The following is a 22914-nucleotide window of genomic DNA, read 5'->3' as shown; positions in this document are numbered from 1 at the left end:
CCCAGTACTTTCTGTCAGGGAAACATAGCAGACGATTACCAGCTCTATTTACACCATACTCATTATACATTGTGCTTTATTTCTAACATATATTGCACTAAACAACCGTGCCCCCCCCCCCCCCCCCCGTTTTTCACTGTGATCTGCTCAGCAGTGCTGTATTGGCAGGGCCAGCGTTTTTGAGGAGAAAATGGCGTTGGAGCTGTGAGGGCTAAGTCACGCCCCCTTGATGGCGCGCTTCAGCCCCGCTGTTTTCTAGATATTTATACTGGCGGGGGTCTGTATTAATTGCCCAGGCACTTAATACCTCTCTTGCCAGTCTATCTCTGAGGTATACATGTTGCCTAGGGGCGGCCCCCCCTGCGCCCTGCACCCTTGTAGTGCCGCTTGTGTGTGGGAGCAATGGCGCGCTGCGCGGTACCTCAGAGCCACAAAGTCTTCTGCCGTCACTGAAGTCTTCTGTTCCTCATTTACTCACCCGGCTTCTTTTTTCTGGCTCTGCAAGGGGGGGTGACGGCGCGGCTCCGGGAACGAGCAGCTAGGCGTACCAAGTGATCGAACCCTCTGGAGCTAATGGTGTCCAGTAGCCTAAGAAGCAGAGCCTTTGTACTCACAGAAGTAGGTCTGCTTCTCTCCCCTCAGTCCCTCGAAGCAGGGAGCCTGTTGCCAGCAGAGCTCCCTGAACATAAAAAACCTAACATAAGTCTTTTTTCATAGAAACTCAGTAGAGCTCCCCTGTGTGTGACCAGTCTCCCTGGGCACAGAAGGAGGGGCACAGAAGGAGGGGCATAGAGGGAGGAGCCAGTTCACACGCCTTTTAAAGTCTTAAAGTGCCCATGTCTCCTGCGGATCGTCTATACCCCATGGTTCTTGAAGCATCCCCAGCATCCTCTAGGACGTATGAGAAATCCATAGGCTCCCATCACCCATTAAATTTACATATCAAAGCAGCAATACCACCATCAACTATTGACTATTAGAAAACAACAAGGCAAATTGATTACTTCAGTATATTATTAAGAGGCCGATAGGAATACTCTTCTGGATGCTAGTAGCCATCATCCTTGATCATTAAAACAAGGCTTATTCCTTTCACAGATGCTGCAAATTGTAGGAATAGCTAGTAAACATACTGATTTACCAGCAGCTTTGGAAGTGGTCGTGAACAAATTTAAACAAAGAGGATATAGCTTTACCCTTCTATATATGGGGCTAAAAATAGGATATTGAAGATAGGACTACCCCGCCGACCACTAGAAAAAAAAAAAAAAACAGGACAATTTCATTTGGTCCATGAAGTTTTCCACATCAAGTCCTATTATTACCAGGGCTACGACAGCATTATGGCAAATTATCTCTACAGATATTTCTATGGATAATATAGAAACATAGAAACACAATATGAGGGCAGGTAAGAACCACTTGGCCCATCTATTCTGGCCTTTTTTTACCATATTTTTATCTCAGACCTTATTTGATCCATATTTCTTTGTAAGGATATCCTTATGTCTATCCCATGCATGTTTCAACTGCTCTACTGTCTTAGCCTCTACCACCTCTGATGGGAGCCTATTCCACTCGTCCACTACCCATTCTGTGAAACAATAGCCTTTCCTGCTTTAAAAACACGAGTCCAATAACCTGCTACAAACGTAAAAGTCGCAAGTCCAAGTTAGGGCAGTTATTACAGATTACACTCCCTCTACGGGCCTCTTTGACAGGTGAAAAAACAGGCTGCTATAGATGCTCTTCATGCACCCTGTTATTATCTTATATCAGGATCAAGTTTTACACCCTTATAAAGATTATACCTTTCATATTAAGCATGTGTGTGAACTGCTCATCTAAATTTGTGATCTACTACATCTCCTGCACCTGCGGACTATTTTATGTTTTTATGACCAGCAGGATGTTTAATGAGCCGATGGCCCTCCATCTTTCATCAATAAAGAACATTTTCGATGAAAAAAATGTTGAGCAGCCAGTGGCTTGCCATTTTAAAGCAGCAAATCATTCATTATCACGTTAAAATATTGAATTATTGACCAACGACCCCCATTACCAAGGAGACAAGAGAGAAATGCAGCAATAAGACTCGACTCAAGGTGGATTTACAGATAGGACGCTTTACAACCGAGGAGTCTCAACGAGAAAATTAACTTGAATGGCTTCTAGTTCCATATTTAACTTTAACTAATATCTTTATTTTATCAGTCTATTCTTATATGCAACATTATCTCTAATTCCTCGATTTAACTTTTTGTTCTCAAACATGCGTAGTCTACACCATACATCTAATCCTCCTTCTCCTACACTATAATGGGTTTTTTTCTAAGTTTATTTTGCCTCTAATGTAGATACATACATATACTGTAATTACCTCTTTTTAATTAGGTCATATTTTGTCTCTACTTTCATTTTTATACGTATTTATATGTATATCTATAGTAATAAGCACTGTTTTAATTTGGTCATATTTTGTCTCTAGTGTAATTTTATATATATATATATACACACACACACACACACATAGAAGTACCCTTTCTAATTTGGTCATATTTAGTCTCTAGCTTAATTTTAAACACATACTATAGACTGTTTCATTTGGTCTTATTTTGTCTCTAGATAGACCTAAGAACTGTTTTAAGTTGTGTCATATTTTGTCTCCAATATATATATATATATATATATATATATATATATATATACACACACACACACATAGACGTAATCTTTTTAATTTGGTCATATTTTGACTCTAGTTTAATTTTATACATGTATACATATAGACATAAGCACTGTTAATTTGGTCTTATTTTGACTCGTATACAATATACATATAGAAATATACTGTAATTACCTCTTTTCAATTAGGTCATATTTCGTCTCATCTTTAATTTTTATACATATTTATATGTATATATCTATATAGATATAAGCACTGTTAATCTCTAGTCAGGTAATATTATACAAAGCTGTAGTCATAGAAGTAACTTTTTAATTTGGTCATATCTTGTCTCTCTAATTTTATACATATATACTGTTTTAATTTGCCCATATTTTGTCTCTAGTTTAATTATATACATATACTATAAACTATAAACATATACTATAAACTATAGGCATGGATGGGTCAGCATTAGGAGGGATTGCTGATTCCAGACTGCCATAGGAGAAGCTAGGGGTATCTCCAGGTAAGCTGTCTCTCAGATGCTGTAGGAGCCATTACCATGTGGCCTTACACTGGGAATTTAACCCAGACATATTTGTAATTATTTATGGGGTGGGTGTGGGGTGTGGTGGCCCCTGTGTCGGTGTGGCTGGGCTGCTTCAGGTCGGCACACCCTAACACTTTATAACACTTATGATTTTCCCTATCACTTTGTATATATTTTTGTATTATTTTAATCACACCACTTACATAGCACTTCTGTGCTTCTTATTAACCCTTATTAACTCTCACCTGTGTGCTGACCTGGGGTAGCCGACCTGTGCCGACGTTATGGGGTCCTGCACCCCGGACCCATACCTAGTATTAGGGACCCCCAGTGACGGAGAAGCCTTGTCGATCGGCCTGGGGGCTTAACCCTATATCTGCAGATATACGCAACCAAGATCTCCGTATTATCTGACTATTATGTAGTAATATTTTCACTCGGTGTGCATTAGGGAACCATTGTTTTTTCCTACACAGAATTACCCCTCCCTTTTAGCACCTGAGTGACATCACTATCTGATTGAGCAGCTCACCATTTTTTGCAATATACTATAAACTGTTTTAGTTTGTTCTTATTTTGCCTCTAAGCATAATTTTTATACGTATAGACATGTACTTTTCAATTAAGTCATATTTTTTCTCTACTGCAATTTTTATACATATTTATATGTATATATGCATATATCTAGTTATCTATATATAAGTACTGTTTTAATTTGGTCATATTTTGTCTCTAGTGAAATTTTATACACATATATACATAGAAGTACTTTTTTTATTAGGTCAGATTTTGTCTCTAGTTTAATCCTATACATATATATTTATAGACATAAAAACTGTTTTAATTTGGTCATATCTTGTCTCTAGTGTAATTCTATCCATATATATACCTATAGGCATAGGAGTACCCTTTTAAATGTCATATTTTATCTTGTTTAATTTTACACATATACTAGTATAGACTGTTTCATTTGGTTTGGTTTTGCCTCTAGCGTAATTTTTATACGTAGACATGTACTGTAAGTACCTCTTTTCAATTGTCATATTTTTTCTCTACTTCAATGTTTAGACATATTTATATGTACAGTATATATGTATATATCTATATAAGCACTGTTTTAATTTGGTCATATTTTGTCTCTAGTTAAATTTTATACACACAGTATATAGAGGACGAGGCTGAAGTAGCTTCTTATTCGTCCAGCTTCTTATTCACTTCTTATTCGGCTACAGCTTCTTATTCAGAAATTATTATATTAAAATAAATTAAATAAGGATAGATCACTAAGTTAACATTGCATAAACTTGAAATAGTGTCCCTTACACCAATTTACATGACATTTTGCATTAAACAAAAATGATTTAGGCATGAAATTGGTGGTAAAGCGGGCACAGACACCAGATTTCATCATTTTGAATAAGAAGCTGTAGCTGTGCAAAGGTTAAACAGCGTTGGTCAAAAGATTTGACACTCGAAACACACACAGGGTGGTCACTTACATATCACCCACTTGCAAGTTGCCTTGACCAACAAGCATTTGGGCATGAAAATGGTGGTAAAGCGGGCACAGACACCAGATTTCATCATTTTGAATAAGAAGCTGTAGTTGTGCAAGGGTTAAACAGCGTTGGTCAAAAGATTTGACACTTGAAAGTCACACAGGGTGGTCACTTACATATCACCCACTTGCAAGTTGCCTTGATCAACAAGCATTTGGGCATGAAAATGGTGGTAGAGCGGGCACAGACACCAGATTTCATCATTTTGAATAAGAAGCTGTAGCTGTGCAAGGGTTAAACAGCATTGGTCAAAAGATTTGACACTTGAAACTCACACAGGGTGGTCACTTACATATCACCCACTTGCAATTTGCCTTGACCAACAAGCATTTGGGCATGAAAATGGTGGTAGGGGCGTGGCCTAGCTGTCTTGGAGAGTGGACGTGCTTTCCCCAGCTCCTGCACACTCAATCCCTCTAATATCCCTCTCCTTCCCCCGACCTGCACCAGGCCACTCCAGATTCTTTACTGTGACCCCTTGTACCTGTCTGCAGCTGCTGTGGGGGACCCGCGGAGTCGGGGAGTGCTTTTAAGCACTCCTGCGGATTGCGGCCACCCCCCGGCCTGAAGCCTGGGGCTCGAGTTTGGAGCCGGGCCGAAGTGACGAACCGGGGCCGGCATACCACCGGGCTCCACTGCTTCCCTCCCGTCCTCCCTCACCCACACCTGGAGGCGGGGGACTGCCTGGCCGGAGGACATTCCCCGGAGGCCGCATCACGAGCGGCGCTCGTCTCACCGGGGGCCGGGCGGCTGACCCTGTAACCGGAGGGATCCAGGATTGAGGTCGGACGGCGGGATCCTTGGGGTATGTACCGCTCTCTGCGGCCCCTGCCTTGCGACCTGCTCCTGAGCGCTGCGGAGGCTCCCGGCGCTTCCCGGGGTTTGAGGCCTACATCCCGATCCTAGGCCGGGGCCTCTATTTTGGCGACGGCCCGCCCAAGACCTCCGGACCCGACGCACACACTCGGGAGCTCCCGCGGGCACCGGGTGGATCCCTCCCTCCTCTATACATACCTGCTCACTGTCCCGTGCCCCCTGGTGCCCCCAGACGCCGGAGACCCTCCTGAGGAGCTAAGGAATAGCCCTCCTCCATCTTCCAGCTCCCTGTCTCCTACACCAGCGGCGGCCATTTTGCGGGCCTCCAGGATCATCACCTTCACTACCTGTAAATAGCCAAAGCTCACTGGAGTACACACTGAAGTCCACCTGAAGTCCCGTTGCTGACTGCAGACCTCTCTCCCCACTGCTGTCCGGCCGCGGTGCTGCCCTGGTCACTGGCTGGTCCGTGCACGAGGCTCGTCTCCGCGGTCCCTGAACGGAGATCCTACACAGGTCCCCGCCTCCTGCGATCTCTGACTGCCTGCCTCCTCTCCGGGGCCCTGCTTTCCTGGGGCTCCCTGGACCTGCCTCATCTGCCGGGCTCGGCTGACCACACCATGATGCCTCCTTAAAGCCCTCGCCTTACCTTCCCTGGTCCTGAGCCTCACTGCTGTAGCGCCACCTCCATTTCCCACCCTGCTACCCACCCCCTCCTCCATATGCTCACGATGACCAGGGGTAGCAAAAAGTCTCAGGGGTCCGACCTCACACCATTCCTTGCCAAAAAAACACCCCGGCCAAGACCAGGCCTGATACTCCCCCCCCCCCCCCCCCAGGGTCCCTCCGAATCGGAGACCGAAGATGACGATCTCACACCCCTCACCTGCAAGGACTTTCTCTCCCTCCTTAAGGAGATGCGGGACATCAAGACCTCAGTCCAGGCTCTCCACTCCCTGAAATCCGATATTGCCGACATCGGCTCCAGAACCGATCAGCTCGAACGAAGAGTGGAGGAGGTGGTGTCGTTCCAACAAACGGTCGAGACCGATTTCCATCAACTCCGCCAAGATGTTGCCCACCTGCAGGAGGAGCATGAGGACCAGGACAATAGGGCGAGGAGAAATAACCTGAGGATTCGGGGTGTCCCCGAGGAGGTCGAGGCGACTCATCTTGACCTCTACCTCAAGCGCCTCTTCGCACACCTGTCGCCTGACACCCCTGAGGAACATCTACTCCTGGACCGAGCCCTGCGGCCTCGCTCTCAGGACTCCTCCCAGCCCAGAGATGTCATTCTCCGACAACACTATTTCACTGCGTAGGAGGCCATCATGAGGGAGGCCCGACGACTGGGGTCTGTGACTTTCCAAAATACCCCTCTTCAGATTTTTCAGGACTTATCTCCGCTCACTCTAGCCAAACGCAGGGACTTCAAACCCATTACTTCCCTGCTCTTCCGTCATAATGTAAAATACCGCTGGGGTTTCCCTTTTCGTATCCTGGTGTGGCACCGAGGGAAGCTCCTCACGGCCAGGGATCAATCCGAGGCCCAAACGCTGCTCTCCAAGCTGGGCATCCCCGTCGCCGATCAGGATATCCATACTCAACGCCAGCCGCCACGGACACAGCGGGATTCGCTCCAGCCCCCTCGCAGGCTCCACCTCCGGTTCCCTGATGGACTTTCCGCTCTTTAATTTAATGTTTCCTCTACTTAATTGGGTCGACCCTTCCTGGTCGCACTCCCCTACCCGGGGAGCTGTTCCACTTTAGGTTCCCCGTATCCTGATCTCCCGACCCCTTAGTTACCTCACAACTGTTCTGTTGTTACCCCCTGTTTAAATGTTATGCTGCTGATATGTTAACATGCTGAAACCTGATTTATTGTCTTCCATCTACCCCCCCACCCCCCTCACCTCCTGGAGCTGGCGCTCCAACTGTCTTCTCTTCCTGTCTTCTCTCCAGCTTTCTCCCTCAGGTACCTCCAGGGGAGGTTTGCCTCCTTGCCCTTCGCCGAGCGGCTTGCGATCCGTGATCCAGACCCCATGCCGCGCCCCCACAGGGCTTTGAGCCCTCTTGCTGACCTAGGTGCCCTCCCGATACCTAGTACACCTTCCCCTTGTCAGCACTACCGGTCCTGGCCTCTACTGCCGGATGACCAACCACCCTCCCCCCCCTCCCGGTTTCCTTTCCCTCCCCCCCCCCCCCCCCTCTGACCACACTCTCTCTTGCCTTATATCCCTCTTTTCTGTCTCTCTCTCGCCCCCCTCTACCTTCAGCTCTCTCTGTTCTTTCTAATCTGCCTCCCTCATTGTTGCTTGCCCATGGGTCTCCGGGTACTATCTTTTAATGTGAAGGGCTTGAATAGCCCCCAAAAGAGGGGTAAGCTCTTTACTTCTCTAAAACACCATAAAGGCGATTTGATCTTCCTACAGGAGACTCACTTCTTGCATGACTCCCACCCTACCCTGCAATGTAAACCATACCCTGACTCCTTCCATGCCTGCGACCACTTGGCCAAGAAACGGGGGGTAGCGATTTTATTTGCCCGCCACCTCACCTTTGAACTCCTAGACTCATATCCCGACAAAGATGCCCGGTTTCTTGTCCTGGTGGGGAAAATAAGAATTTACTCACCGGTAATTCTATTTCTCGTAGTCCATAGTGGATGCTGGGAACTCCGTAAGGACCATGGGGAATAGCGGGCTCCGAAGGAGGCTGGGCACTCTAGAAAGATTTATGACTACCTGGTGTGCACTGGCTCCTCCCACTATGACCCTCCTCCAAGCCTCAGTTAGGACACTGTGCCCGGACGAGCTGACATAATAAGGAAGGATTTTGAATCCCGGGTAAGACTCATACCAGCCACACCAATCACACTGTACAACTCGTGATACTATATCCAGTTTGACAGTATGAAAAACAACTGAGCCTCTCAACAGATGGCTCAACAATAACCCTTTAGTTAACAATAACTATTTACAAGTATTGCAGACAATCCGCACTTGGGATGGGCGGGGCGCCCAGCATCCACTACGGACTACGAGAAATAGAATTACCGGTGAGTAAATTCTTATTTTCTCTGACGTCCTAGTGGATGCTGGGAACTCCGTAAGGACCATGGGGATTATACCAAAGCTCCCAAACGGGCGGGTGAGTGCGGATGACTCTGCAGCACCGAATGAGAGAACTCTAGGTCCTCCTCAGCCAGGGTATCAAATTTGTAGAATTTTGCAAACGTGTTTGCCCCTGACCAAGTAGCTGCTCGGCAAAGTTGTAAAGCAGAGACCCCTCGGGCAGCCGCCCAAGATGAGCCCACTTTCCTTGTGGAATGGGCATTTACAGATTTTGGCTGTGGCAGGCCTGCCACAGAATGTGCAAGCTGAATTGTACTACAAGTCCAGCGAGCAATAGTCTGCTTAGAAGCAGGAGCACCCAGCTTGTTGGGTGCATACAGGATAAACAGCGAGTCAGATTTTCTGACTCCAGCCGTCCTGGAAATATATATTTTCAGGGCCCTGACAACGTCTAGCAACTTGGAGTCCTCCAAATCCTTAGTAGCCGCAGGCACCACAATAGGCTGGTTCAGGTGAAACGCTGACACCACCTTAGGTAGAAACTGGGGACGAGTCCTCAATTCTGCCCTATCCATATGGAAAATCAGATAAGGGCTTTTACATGATAAAGCCGCCAATTCTGACACTCGCCTGGCTGAAGCCAAGGCCAATAACATGACCACTTTCCACGTGAGATATTTTAGATCCACGGTTTTTAGTGGCTCAAACCAATGTGATTTTAAGAAACTCAACACCACGTTGAGATCCCAAGGTGCCACAGGGGGCACAAACGGGGGCTGACTATGCAGCACTCCCTTCACAAATGTCTGAACTTCAGGTACTGAAGCTAGTTCTTTTTGAAAGAAAATCGACAGAGCCGAGATCTGTACTTTAATGGAGCCTAGCTTTAGGCCCATATTCACTCCTGCTTGCAGGAAATGCAGAAATCGACCCAGCTGAAATTCCTCTGTTGGGGCCTTTTTTGCCTCGCACCATGCAACATATTTCCGCCATATGCGGTGATAATGCTTTGCCGTAACATCTTTCCTGGCCTTAATAAGCGTAGGAATGACTTCTTCCGGAATACCCTTTTCCTTCAGGATCCGGTGTTCAACCGCCATGCCGTCAAACGCAGCCGCGGTAAGTCTTGGAACAGACAGGGCCCCTGCTGTAGCAGGTCCTGTCTGAGCGATAGAGGCCACGGGTCCTCTGAGAGCATCTCTTGAAGTTCCGGGTACCACGCTCGTCTTGGCCAATCCGGAACCATGAGAATTGTGTTTACTCCTCGCTTTCTTATTATTCTCAATACCTTTGGTATGAGAGGCAGAGGAGGGAACACATAAACCGACTGGTACACCCACGGTGTCACTAGAGCGTCCACAGCTATCGCCTGAGGGTCCCTTGACCTGGCGCAATATCTTTTCAACTTTTTGTTGAGGCGGGACGCCATCATGTCCACCTGTGGTTTTTCCCAACGGTTTACCAGCATCTGGAAGACTTCTGGATGAAGTCCCCACTCTCCCGGGTGGAGGTCGTGTCTGCTGAGGAAGTCTGCTTCCCAGTTGTCCACTCCCGGAATGAACACTGCTGACAGTGCTAGTACATGATTCTCCGCCCATCGGAGAATTCTTGTGGCTTCTGCCATCGCCATCCTGCTTCTTGTGCCGCCCTGTCGATTTACATGGGCGACTGCCGTGATGTTGTCTGACTGGATCAGCACCGGCTGGTGTAGGAGAAGGGATTTTGCTTGACTTAGGGCATTGTAGATGGCCCTTAGTTCCAGAATATTTATGTGAAGGGAAGTCTCCTGACTCGACCATAGTCCATTAAAAAGTTTCTTCCCTGTGTGACTGCCCCCCAGCCTCGAAGGCTGGCATCCGTGGTCACCAGGACCCAGTCCTGTATGCCGAACCTGCGGCCCTCTAGAAGATGGGCACTCTGCAGCCACCACAGTAGAGACACCCTGGTTCTTGGAGACAGGGTTATTAAGCGATGCATCTGAAGATGCGATGCATCTGAAGATGCGATGCATCTGAAGATGCGATCCGGACCACTGGTCCAACAGGTCCCACTGAAAGATTCTGGCATGGAACCCGCCGAAGGGAATTGCTTCGTAAGAAGCCACCATCTTTCCCAGGACCCGCGTGCAGCGATGCACTGATACCTGTTTTGGTTTCAGGAGGTCTCTGACTAGAGATGACAACTCCCTGGCTTTCTCCTCCGGGAGAAACACTTTTTTCTGGACTGTATCCAGAATCATACCCAGGAACAGTAGCCGTGTCGTCGGAACCAGCTGTGACTTTGGGATATTCAGAATCCAGCCGTACTGGTGCAGCACCTCCTGAGATAGTGCTACTCCCACCAACAACTGTTCCTTGGACCTCGCCTTTATTAGGAGATCGTCCAAGTACGGGATAATTAAAACCCTTTTTTCGAAGGAGTGTCATCATTTCCGCCATAACCTTGGTAAATACCCTCGGTGCCGTGGACAGTCCAAACGGCAGCGTCTGGAATTGGTAATGGCAATCCTGTACCACAAATCTGAGGTACTCCTGGTGAGGATGGTAAATGGGGACATGCAAGTAAGCATCCTTGATGTCCAGGGATACCATGTAATCCCCCTCCTCCAGGCTTGCAATAACCGCCCTGAGCGATTCCATCTTGAACTTGAATTTTTTTATGTATGTGTTCAAGGATTTCAAATTTAAAATGGGTCTCACCGAACCGTCCGGTTTCGGTACCACAAATAGTGTGGAATAGTAGCCCCGGCCTTGTTGAAGTAGGGGTACCTTGATTATCACCTGCTGGGAATACAGCTTGTGAATTGCCGCTAGCACAGCCTCCCTGTCTGAGGGAGCAATCGGCAAGGCAGATTTTAGGAACCGGTGGGGTGGAGATGCCTCGAATTCCAGTTTGTACCCCTGAGATACTATTTGAAGGATCCAGGGATCCACCTGTGAGCGAGCCCACTGATCGCTGAAATTCTTGAGGCGGCCCCCCACCGTACCTGGCTCCTCCTGTGGAGCCCCACCGTCATGCGGCGGACTTGGAAGAAGAAGCGGGGGAGGACTTTTGCTCCTGGGAACCTGCTGTTTGTTGCAGCCTTTTTCCCCTACCTCTGCCTCTGGACAGAAAAGACCCGCCTTTTCCACGCCTGTTTTTCTGGGTCCGAAAGGACTGAACCTGATAAAACGGCGCCTTCTTAGGCTGTGAGGGGACATGGGGTAAAAATGCTGACTTCCCAGACGTTGCTGTGGAAACTAGGTCCGAGAGACCATCCCCAAATAATTCCTCACCCTTATAAGGCAAAACTTCCATGTGCCTTTTAGAATGTGCATCTCCTGTCCACTGGCGAGTCCATAAGCCTCTCCTAGCAGAAATGGACAATGCACTTACTTTAGATGCCAGTCGGCAGATTTCCCTCTGTGCATCTCTCATATATAAGACTGAGTCTTTGATATGGTCTATGGTTAGCAGGATCGTGTCTGTCTAATGTGTCAATATTTTCTGACAGTTTATCTGACCACGCAGCGGCAGCACTGCACATCCAAGCTGACGCAATAGCTGGTCTAAGTATAATGCCTGAGTGTGTATATACAGACTTCAGGATCGCCTCCTGCTTTCTATCAGCAGGTTCCTTGAGGGCGGCCGTATCCGGAGATGGTAGTGCCACCTTTTTAGACAAACGTGTGAGTGCTTTATCCACCTTAGGAGGTGTTTCCCAACATGACCTATCCTCTGGCGGGAAAGGGAACGCCATTAGTACCTTCTTAGGAATTACCAATTTTTTATCAGGGAAAGCCCACGCTTCTTCACACACTTCATTTAATTCATCTGATGGGGGAAAAACTACGGGTAGTTTTTTCTCCCCAAACATAATACCCTTTTTAGTGGTACCTGTATTTATATCAGAAATGTGTAACACCTCTTTCATTGCCTCAATCATGCAGTGAATGGCCTTAGTGGGCATCAGGTTAGACTCATCGTCGTCGACACTGGTGTCAGTATCGGTGTCGACATCTGGGTCTGCGGTCTGAGGTAGCGGGCGTTTTAGAGCCCCTGATGACCTGTGTGACGCCTGGACAGGCACGAGCTGAGAAGTCGGCTGTCCCACATTTGGCATGTCGTCAAATTTCTTATGAAAGGAGTCTATACGTGCACTCATTTCTTTCCATAAGCTCAACCACTCAGGTGTCTGCCCCGCAGGGGGTGACATCCCTTCTAAAGGCATCTGCTCCGTCTCCACAACATAATCCTCATCAAACATGTCGACACAGTCGTACCGACACACCGCACACACACAGGGAATGCTCCAACAGAGGACAGGACCCACAAAAGCCCTTTGGGGGGACAGAGTGAGAGTATGCCAGCACACACCAGAGCGCTATATAATGCAGGGACTAACTGAGTTATGTCCCCTATAGCTGCTTTTTCTATATAATTGTATACTGCGCCTAAATTTAGTGCCCCCCCTCTCTTTTTTACCCTTTTCTGTAGTGTAGACTGCAGGGGAGAGCCAGGGAGCTTCCTTCCAGCAGATCTGTGAAGGAGAAATGGCGCCAGTGTGCTGAGGGCGATAGCTCCGCCCCTTTTCCGCGGACTATTCTCCCGCTTTTTCCTATATTCTGGCAGGGGTATTTTCCACATATATAGCCTCTGGGGCTATATATTGTGGTATTTTTGCCAGCCAAGGTGTTATTATTGCTTCTCAGGGCGCCCCCCCCCCCAGCGCCCTGCACCCTCAGTGACCGGAGTGTGAAGTGTGTGTGAGGAGCAATGGCGCACATCTGCAGTGCTGTGCGCTACCTTGGTGAAGACTGATGTCTTCTGCCGCCGATTTTCCGGACCTCTTCTTGCTTCTGGCTCTGTAAGGGGGACGGCGGCGCGGCTCCGGGACCGAACACCAAGGACTGGGCCTGCGGTCGATCCCTCTGGAGCTAATGGTGTCCAGTAGCCTAAGAAGCCCAAGCTGGTTGCAAGCAGGCAGGTTCGCTTCTTCTCCCCTTAGTCCCTCGCTGCAGTGAGCCTGTTGCCAGCAGGTCTCATTGAAAATAAAAAACCTAATTTCTATCTTTCTTTCTAAAGGCTCAGGAGAGCCCCTAGTGTGCATCCAACCTCAGCCGGGCACAAAATCTAACTGAGGCTTGGAGGAGGGTCATAGTGGGAGGAGCCAGTGCACACCAGGTAGTCATAAATCTTTCTAGAGTGCCCAGCCTCCTTCGGAGCCCGCTATTCCCCATGGTCCTTACGGAGTTCCCAGCATCCACTAGGACGTCAGAGAAACTTAATAACAACCTCTGTACCCTAGCTAACGTTTATGCCCCTAACCAACGACAGGAACGGTTCTTTACAAGGCTAGATAACCTCCTTACTCGAGTCCGGCAAGGCGACCTCATACTTGCTGGGGACTTTAAACTCCGTCTTGAATCCACAGATAGACCGCTCTACCTCTCCCCTTAATGCCTCCTCGTCGGACTCCCTTCGCTCTAGATCCCTCCTCCGTCTCATGCGATCCCAACTTCTCTACGACTCCTAGAGGATAAAAGACTCCTCTGCCCGCGATTATACCTTTTATTCTGCCCCTCATAACTCCTACTCCCGCATTGATATGGTCCTGCTCAGTCACGATCTTGCCTTGAATCTCCGCGATGCCCATATTTATCCGCTAATCTGGTCCGACCATGCCCCTATCACCTGCGACCTCGCAGGTTTGGTTTCACATCCTCGCCCCATGACATGGCGCCTCAACGACTCCCTCCTCCACAACCCTGAGATACGTTCCCATCTTCGGGACACGATCTCAGACTATTTCACCCTGAATGATACCCCTGATATCTCCAGGTCCACCCTCTGGTTGGCACACAAGGCAGTCCTTCGTGGACACGTTATCAGCCTAGCCTCAAAAGCTAAAAAAACAATCCCTCTCTCAATTCAACAAGCTCTCCATTAAACTCCACTCACTTGAGACCCAGCATAAGGCGTCCTCCGACCAGGCTGTCTTGTCCGAACTTCGTACTGTTAAGGCGGAACTTGATCTCCTTCTCACTGCACGGGTGGCCAAGCGTCTTAAGTGGCTTCGCCAGTCCTTTTATGAGAAGGGAGACAAGGCGGATAAGATCCTGGCGGCACGACTCCGCTCCACGAGAGCCAAAACCAATATTGTCACTATCAGAAACTCTCTCAATCAACTTGTCCAAGACCCCACTGCCGTTAGAGCTGCCTTCCAATCCTACTACGCTGACCTGTACAACCTCCCCCCCCCCCACCTGGTTCCTCCCCCCTGCCCCAATCCGACCTCGTTTCCCACTTTCTTTCTGCTTCTAATTTACCCAGATTACCCCAGGACGCCATGGACCTTAATAGTGAGATCTCGGTGGAAGAAATTACTCAGACTATACTCATGCAAAAAGTTGGCAAATCCCCAGGCCCGGATGGGTTCATGGCTCTTTACTACAAAAAATTCTCTGCTCTTCTCTCCCCCCACCTTCAGTCCCTGTTCAATAGGATTTTCCATGGCGACCCTTTTCCCCCTGAGATGCTGGAGGCTAGAATTGTGGTAATCCCCAAAGAAGGCAAGGACACCCTTAACTGCGCTAGCTACCACCCCATATCTCTCCTGAACTTGGACTTGAAAATCTTTGCTAAGATCCTGGCCAACCGTCTTAACCCATACCTCCCTTCCCTTGTTCATTACAACCAAGTGGGGTTTATCCCGGGCCGTCAGGCGAGAGATAACACCAGGCGTGCTATTGACCTTATACATATCTTGAACTCCAGGAGGTCCCCCACTACCCCACTATCATGCTCTCCTTGGATGCTGAAAAAGCATTTGACCGGATCTCCTGGAGTTTTCTGAGAGCCGCCCTGGAGGCCTATAGCCTGTCCGGTGTCTTTCTCACTAGCGTGCTAGCACTATACTCCGCCCCCTCTGCCACAGTTTTAATCAATGGTATCCCATCCGCCCCACTTAGCATCTCAAATGGTACACGCCAGGGCTGCCCCCTCTCGCCCCTAATATTTGCCCTCATTATAGAGCCCCTGGCCTCCCAAATTAGAGCGCATCCAGATATACACGGAATGCAAGTAGGCCCCATAGATCCTAAAATTTCCCTTTTCGCAGACGACATCCTACTTTCTCTGACCCAGCCCCTTATCTCACTCCCAAACTTATTTTCAGTCCTACATTCTTATAGCCTTATATCAGGGTATAAGATCAACTACTCCAAATCTGAGGCCATGCTACTTCATATCCCTCATCGTGAGGCTGAGTCCCTTCGCGCAAACTTTAATTTTAAATGGCAGCCCACGAAGATTAAATATTTGGGAATATACCTAACCTCTCGTTATGATTCCCTTTTTCGGGAAAATTTCCCACCCCTCCTCACTAACACACTCGCCGACCTGACCTCCTGGAACAGTCTTTTCATTTCGTGGTTGGGCAGGATCATAGCGGTTAAAATGACCATAATTCCCAAATGGCTTTATCTTTTCCAGACCCTCCCAGTGGCAGTCCCGGCCTCCTTTCTTCGTACTATCCAACGAGCCCTTTATTTGTGCGTTTTATTTGGAACCACAGACCCCCCGGCATTGCTGCCAATACCCTGAAAAGACCAACCTCCGCGGGAGGTAGAGGCCTTCCTGATGTCAAACTTTACTACCTAGCCTCTCATCTATCCCACATTGTCACTTCATATGCTCCTCCGGGATCGGTGTGTTGGCTGGATATTGAGGCAGCCTTCATTGGTCTCCCAGACCTGACCCCCTTATGGGGTCTCCCCTCCACCTCCCGACCCCCAACCTCTAAACTTCTCCCCACTATTAAATTCAACCTTAAAACTTGGGACTCCCTCTCCCTGAAGAAGGGTCTCACTACTACACCCTCGCCCTTGACCCCCATCTGGCAGAACCCTATGTTCCCTCCTGGACTCTCAACTACGAGGTCCCGTTTATGGGTAACGCTGGGCCTCAAATTCCCGATCAACTTTGCCGATCGGGGCCAATGGTTGTCCCTGCCTGACCTCCAACAAAAGACCCCTTCACAACCACTTAATCCCTTCCAATTCCTACAAATACGACACTTTCTAGGCTCTCTCCCCTCCACCGCCTTACTTCGTGCCCTCACCCCGTTTGAAAGCTTATGCATCAACTCCCATCTCTCCAAAGGTGTAATCTCCCAACTCTAATCTCTTCTACTAGACTCCTCCCTTCCCCCCTCCCAGCCCCATGAGCTCGCATGGGAACGGGACCTCGGGCCCCCTCCAGAAAATGAAGATTGGGAGGACATGAGACTAGGGATTGCTAAATGCTCCATTACCACCACTTTTAAGGAAACGGCCTACAAAGTTTACTACCGTTGGTACTACACCCCCGACCGACTTAACAAATTCTTCCCCTCTTCCTCCCCTGCTTGCTGGAGGAACTGCGGGGCTAGAGGCACTATGCTCCACATATGGTGGACCTGCCCGGCCATTGTGTCCTTCTGGGACCTAGTCCACTCCCTCCTCAACTCGCTCTTGGAATCTCCTGTGCTGAAAGATCCTTGGATCTCCTTACTATGTTATCCTCCCCCGCTGCTCAATAAATTCTCCCAAAAGCTGGCCACACACATCCTAACGGCAGCAAAGTCACTGATAGCTCTTAATTGGAAGAGCCCCTCCCCACCGTCCCTTAAAACTAAAATTTGGCACATTACCTCATTTTTTAGCAGGTCTGGGCCCCCTGGCTCGCTACCCAACGCAGATTGCCGTCCCCCTCCTCATGCTCCTAGCTTCCTCCGTAGACCCATGGGCACTTCCTACCATTTGTTATGCACACCAGTGCCTGCAGGAAAGTACTAGTGTCAGAACTGTTATGCACTCCAGTGTCTGCAGGAATGTACTGGTGTTTGAACTGTTATGCAAAACAAATGGACTCACAGACAAACTGGGGAATATGACATAACGTACACAGAAGGTGATAGGGTAACAAAATACACACACAGTGAACAGAGAAGCCCAGAGGCTAAGGAACTGGGTATCTCCCTTGTATTAGAACTGCTCAGATGTAAAAAGCAAGATGTTGTGTTTTAATACGTAGAGAACCCGAAATGCTGTTGCTAAGGGCAACAGCAAAACCCTAAAGGGTTACCAACGGGTGTGGCAGTAAACTCCTTGGTCAGAGATGGAATGATAGACACAAGGAGAGCCTCCACAATCCTGATTCTCACTTGCAGTGCACAGGTTTAAGCTTACTGCCACTAAACTGACCCCTGACACCTAGCACAGTGAGACAGGATTAGACAGGCAAGTGTTAGAATACAGCCGCAAACTTGCTAAGTTCACAGAGTAATAACAGAACCCCAGCAAGCTAAACGACTGACTCCAGTCTTACTGCTAGGTCTGGATTGGCAGAGTGTAATACCAAATCCCCAGGCCTATTTGCAGTAAGCAACAAACAAATACAAAGCTACACAGTACTGGCTAACTTTCATGAACTGACTAACCAACAGAGATTCAGCAGCATCTGCTTACCCTGAAAAGAGGCCTTATAAAGCAGGTGCTGTCCACGCCCCACTCAGACCTCACAGACTGTGAGCACAAAAACCAGCACCGGATCCCCTGCCGTGCACAGAGCCTATAACCACTGCACAGCAAAAGACCCGAACCGGAGTATCAGCTGCGCTCAGGTTACTCCACTAGCACTTGTCTCCCGGTTGCCATGACGACGTGGCAGCACAGGGCAGGAGACCCTAACAGTACCCCCCCTCTGACGAGGGGTCAAAGAACCCCTACCACCGGGTTTATCGGGGAACTGCGAGAAGAAAGAGCGTATCAGTCTGGGGGCATGAAGATCACAACTGCGCACCCACGACCGCTCCTCCGGGCCATACCCCTTCCAGTGCACCAAAAATGACAGCCGACCCCGAACCACCTTGGAGTCAAGAATCCTTTCAACAACAATCCTTTCAACAACAAACTCCCTCTGGCCACGTATCAGAAGAGGGGAAGGTCTTCCACTGGAAGAAGGATTACTAATCGCCCGTTTTAAAAGGGAACAATGAAATGTTTTATTGATACCCAAAGAACGGGGCAGATCTAACTGAAATGCCACCGGATTGATAACCCTGGTGATCTTATAAGGGCCGATGAACCGGGGCCCTAACTTATGAGATGGCTGTCTCAACTTCAAATTCTTGGTAGACAACCAGACGAAGTCTCCTAATTTGAAGCTGCAGGGTCTTTTCCGCTTATCAAAAACCCTTTTGGTCACTAATGACACAGACACAAGGGCTTTCTTCACTTTCCGCCAAATACCTCTAAGGACCGAAACCACAGAGGAACCACCAGGCGTGGAGTCCAGGGGGTCAAAAGAATTGGCCTTAGGATGATGCCCATACACACAAAGGAAGGGAGAGATCCCTGTAGCAGAGTGAGCCGCGTTGTTATAGGCAAACTCCGCCATGGACAGATGAGCAACCCAGTCAGTCTGACACTTGGAGACATAACACCTGAGGAACTGCTCCAAGGACTGGTTCACCCTTTCAGTCTGCCCATTAGACTGCGGATGGTAGCCTGACGACAAGCTGACAGAAATCTGGAGATCGGAACAAAATGCCCTCCAGAATTTGGCCACAAACTGGGATCCGCGGTCAGAGACCACATCAAGTGGCAACCCGTGGAGACGCACAACATGCAGCATAAATAATTCAGACAGGCGTCTGGCTGATGGCACAGTCATAGGGGCGATGGGGAGGTAGTACCTCTGCAACTTTTTTGGAGAACACGTCCGCAAAATCTGCATAACACCCTGGCAATCTTAGCTGCGAGAGCCTGACTGGAAGGCTCAAGCAACTCCTGAAACAATCAGTACCCCAACTAAGAATCTCCCCAGAGACCCAGTCAAATTGAGGATTGTGGGCCCTTAACCAGGGTAACCCCAACACCAATGGGGCAAAAGTACAGACAGTCACATAAAAGGACAATTTTTCAGAGTGTGTGGCTCCAATAAACAAAGAAATCTGGCTAGTGCAAGAGGTAATTTTACCTTGGGATAATGGTTCCCCGTTTAACCCACAAATCTCAATTTCCGATGCCAAGGGTACTAAGGGAACAGAGTGTTTTAGGGCGAATTGGCGGTCCATAAAAACCCCGTCGGCCCCACTGTCCACAAAGGCCTCAGTCTTGACAGTTTGACCGAGGATCTTCAAGGTCACCGGAATGATAAAAGTCTTCTTGGGAAATTCTGACTTCTGGCCTGACAGGATATTTCCCATCACCCTCAGGCCCTGAAGTTTTCCGGCTTTTCTGGGCATGATACTACCACATGACCTTTATTCCCACAGTACAAACACAACCCCTGCTGTCTCCTCCGCGTCTTCTCACGCGAGGAGAGGCGGGTAGCCCCAATCTGCATAGGCTCCTCAGAAAATTCCTCAGAGTCTGAGGTTCCCTTGGGAAGGAAGGAAATCTCAGTCTCCCTTTCAAGCCTACGCTCTCTCAGCCGTCTATCCACCCGGATGGATAACTGCATGAGCTGATCCAAGCTATCAGGCAAGGGATATTGTACCAGTTGGTCCTTTATCTGGTTAGAAAGACCTCTTCGGTACTGGTGTCTCAGGGCTGGGTCATTCCACTGGGTATCATGGGCCAACCTCCGAAACTCCGTACAGTAAACCTCAACTGGCCTTCGCCCTTGCTTAAGGATCGAAATCTGAGCCTCGGCTGAGGCCGTCTTGTCAGGGTCATCATACAACATGCCCAGTGCCGTAAAAAAAGCATCAACACTTTTAAGCGACGGACAGTCAGGCTGCAACCCATATGCCCAGACCTGTGGGTCTCCTTGTAGCAAGGAAATCACTATGCCCACCCGCTGAATCTCCGACCCAGAAGACTGAGGCCTAAGCCGGAAGTATAGCTTGCAGCTCTCCTTGAAACAAAAGAACTGCGAGCGATCTCCAGAAAAACGATCCGGGAGATTTACTTTCGGCTCCTTAACCCCTGCAGGTGCTGCTGCTGCGGGAGCTCCGCCAGCAGCCTGGGAGGTGTGCATTTTAATGGACAAATCATTAAATTGCCGAGTCAGGACCTGCACCTGATCGACCACCTGTTGCAACGTATTTTGAGGGGTATGCTCCATATTCCCACAAAATTTCAACAGGAGTATTAGGCTGCTGAATATGTTATGCACACCAGTGCCTGCAGGAAAGTACTAGTGTCAGAACTGTTATGCACTCCAGTGTCTGCAGGAATGTACTGGTGTTTGAACTGTTATGCAAAACAAATGGACTCACAGACAAACTGGGGAATATGACATAACGTACACAGAAGGTGATAGGGTAACAAAATACACACACAGTGAACAGAGAAGCCCAGAGGCTAAGGAACTGGGTATCTCCCTTGTATTAGAACTGCTCAGATGTAAAAAGCAAGATGTTGTGTTTTAATACGTAGAGAACCCGAAATGCTGTTGCTAAGGGCAACAGCAAAACCCTAAAGGGTTACCAACGGGTGTGGCAGTAAACTCCTTGGTCAGAGATGGAATGATAGACACAAGGAGAGCCTCCACAATCCTGATTCTCACTTGCAGTGCACAGGTTTAAGCTTACTGCCACTAAACTGACCCCTGACACCTAGCACAGTGAGACAGGATTAGACAGGCAAGTGTTAGAATACAGCCGCAAACTTGCTAAGTTCACATAGTAATAACAGAACCCCAGCAAGCTAAACGACTGACTCCAGTCTTACTGCTAGGTCTGGATTGACAGAGTGTAATACCAAATCCCCAGGCCTATTTGCAGTAAGCAACAAACAAATACAAAGCTACAGTACTGGCTAACTTTCATGAACTGACTAACCAACAGAGATTCAGCAGCATCTGCTTACCCTGAAAAGAGGACTTATAAAGCAGGTGCTGTCCACGCCCCACTCAGACCTCACAGACTGTGAGCACAAAAACCAGCACCGGATCCCCTGCCGTGCACAGAGCCTATAACCACTGCACAGCAAAAGACCCGAACCGGAGTATCAGCTGCGCTCAGGTTACTCCACTAGCACTTGTCTCCCGGTTGCCATGACGACGTGGCAGCACAGGGCAGGAGACCCTAACACCATTCCTCCTTCCGACCTATCTCCTTCACTTTTCTTCTCTCTCTCTCTATCCTCTCTTTTCCCTTTGTCTTGCCTGCTCTCGTCTCCTCCCTGACCCCCCTCTTCCCCTTTCTTCTGATCTTGTTATTTCCAGGATATATACCATGCACAGACTGTATTGTGGTTCTCTCCCCCATCTCCCCTCCCCGAATTCCACGCTTGAAGATTACTGTTCTTTCTACATTGACTAACCTTGTTGTTTACTTGAAAACTTGTGGTCTTTACTGGACGCTGGCTCCGTTGGCCACCTGTCCCATGTATTCATCTAGTGTTTTCTCTCTGTGCTTAACCACGTATAAATAAAGAATTTCCAAAAAAAAAAAGAAAATGGTGGTAAAGCGGGCAGACACCAGATTTCATCATTTTGAATAAGAAGCTGTAGCTGTGCAAAGGTTAAACAGCGTTGTTCAAAAGATTTGATACTTGAAACTCACACAGGGTGGTCACTTACATATCACCCACTTGCAATTTGCCTTGACCAGCAAGCATTTGGGCATGAAAATGGTGGTAAAGCAGGCACAGACACCAGACCTCCCGTCGCGGCCTAGCCACCACGGGCCCGCCAGTGACGGCGACGGCCGGGTATGGGCTCGATGCTCCAGCGCCATCCATTTTCAGGGATAGTTGATTCGGCAGGTGAGTTGTTACACACTCCTTAGCGCAGACCTGGGCAAAGTACGGCCCGCGGGCCACATACGGCCCTTTGTCAATCCCTGTACCTCCCTGCACCATACTGTAGATTTATCAATGCATGTGTGGGGTATTGTGCGCCACCCAGGACGTGAGCTAATGTACTCCGCCCAGGAAGTGAGCAGATCAAGCCACTGCAACTGGGGTATTGTGATCCGCCCAGGTCGGACGTGAGTAGAACAAGCCAGAGTAGAACAAGCCAGTCTGAGGATCAGGGATATTGTGCCCAGGACGTGAGCGCCACTGGGGTATTATGCCCAGGACGTGAGCGCCACTGGGGTATTATGCCCAGGACGTGAGCGCCACTGGGGTATTGTGCTCCGCCAAGATCTGAGGGCACCCTAGACGGGAAGCTGAGATATAGCAGACGCTACCACCCAGTTCCAGCCGCCCAGCGGACCCCGCCCTGGACGTCCCGCAGCTGTCACGTCCTCCGCTCCCGTGAGCAGATCAA

The sequence above is a fragment of the Pseudophryne corroboree genome, chromosome 2, assembly GCF_028390025.1.
Source record: "Pseudophryne corroboree isolate aPseCor3 chromosome 2, aPseCor3.hap2, whole genome shotgun sequence".
Lineage (NCBI taxonomy): Eukaryota > Metazoa > Chordata > Amphibia > Anura > Myobatrachidae > Pseudophryne > Pseudophryne corroboree.
This window is presented reverse-complemented; position numbering follows the sequence as displayed.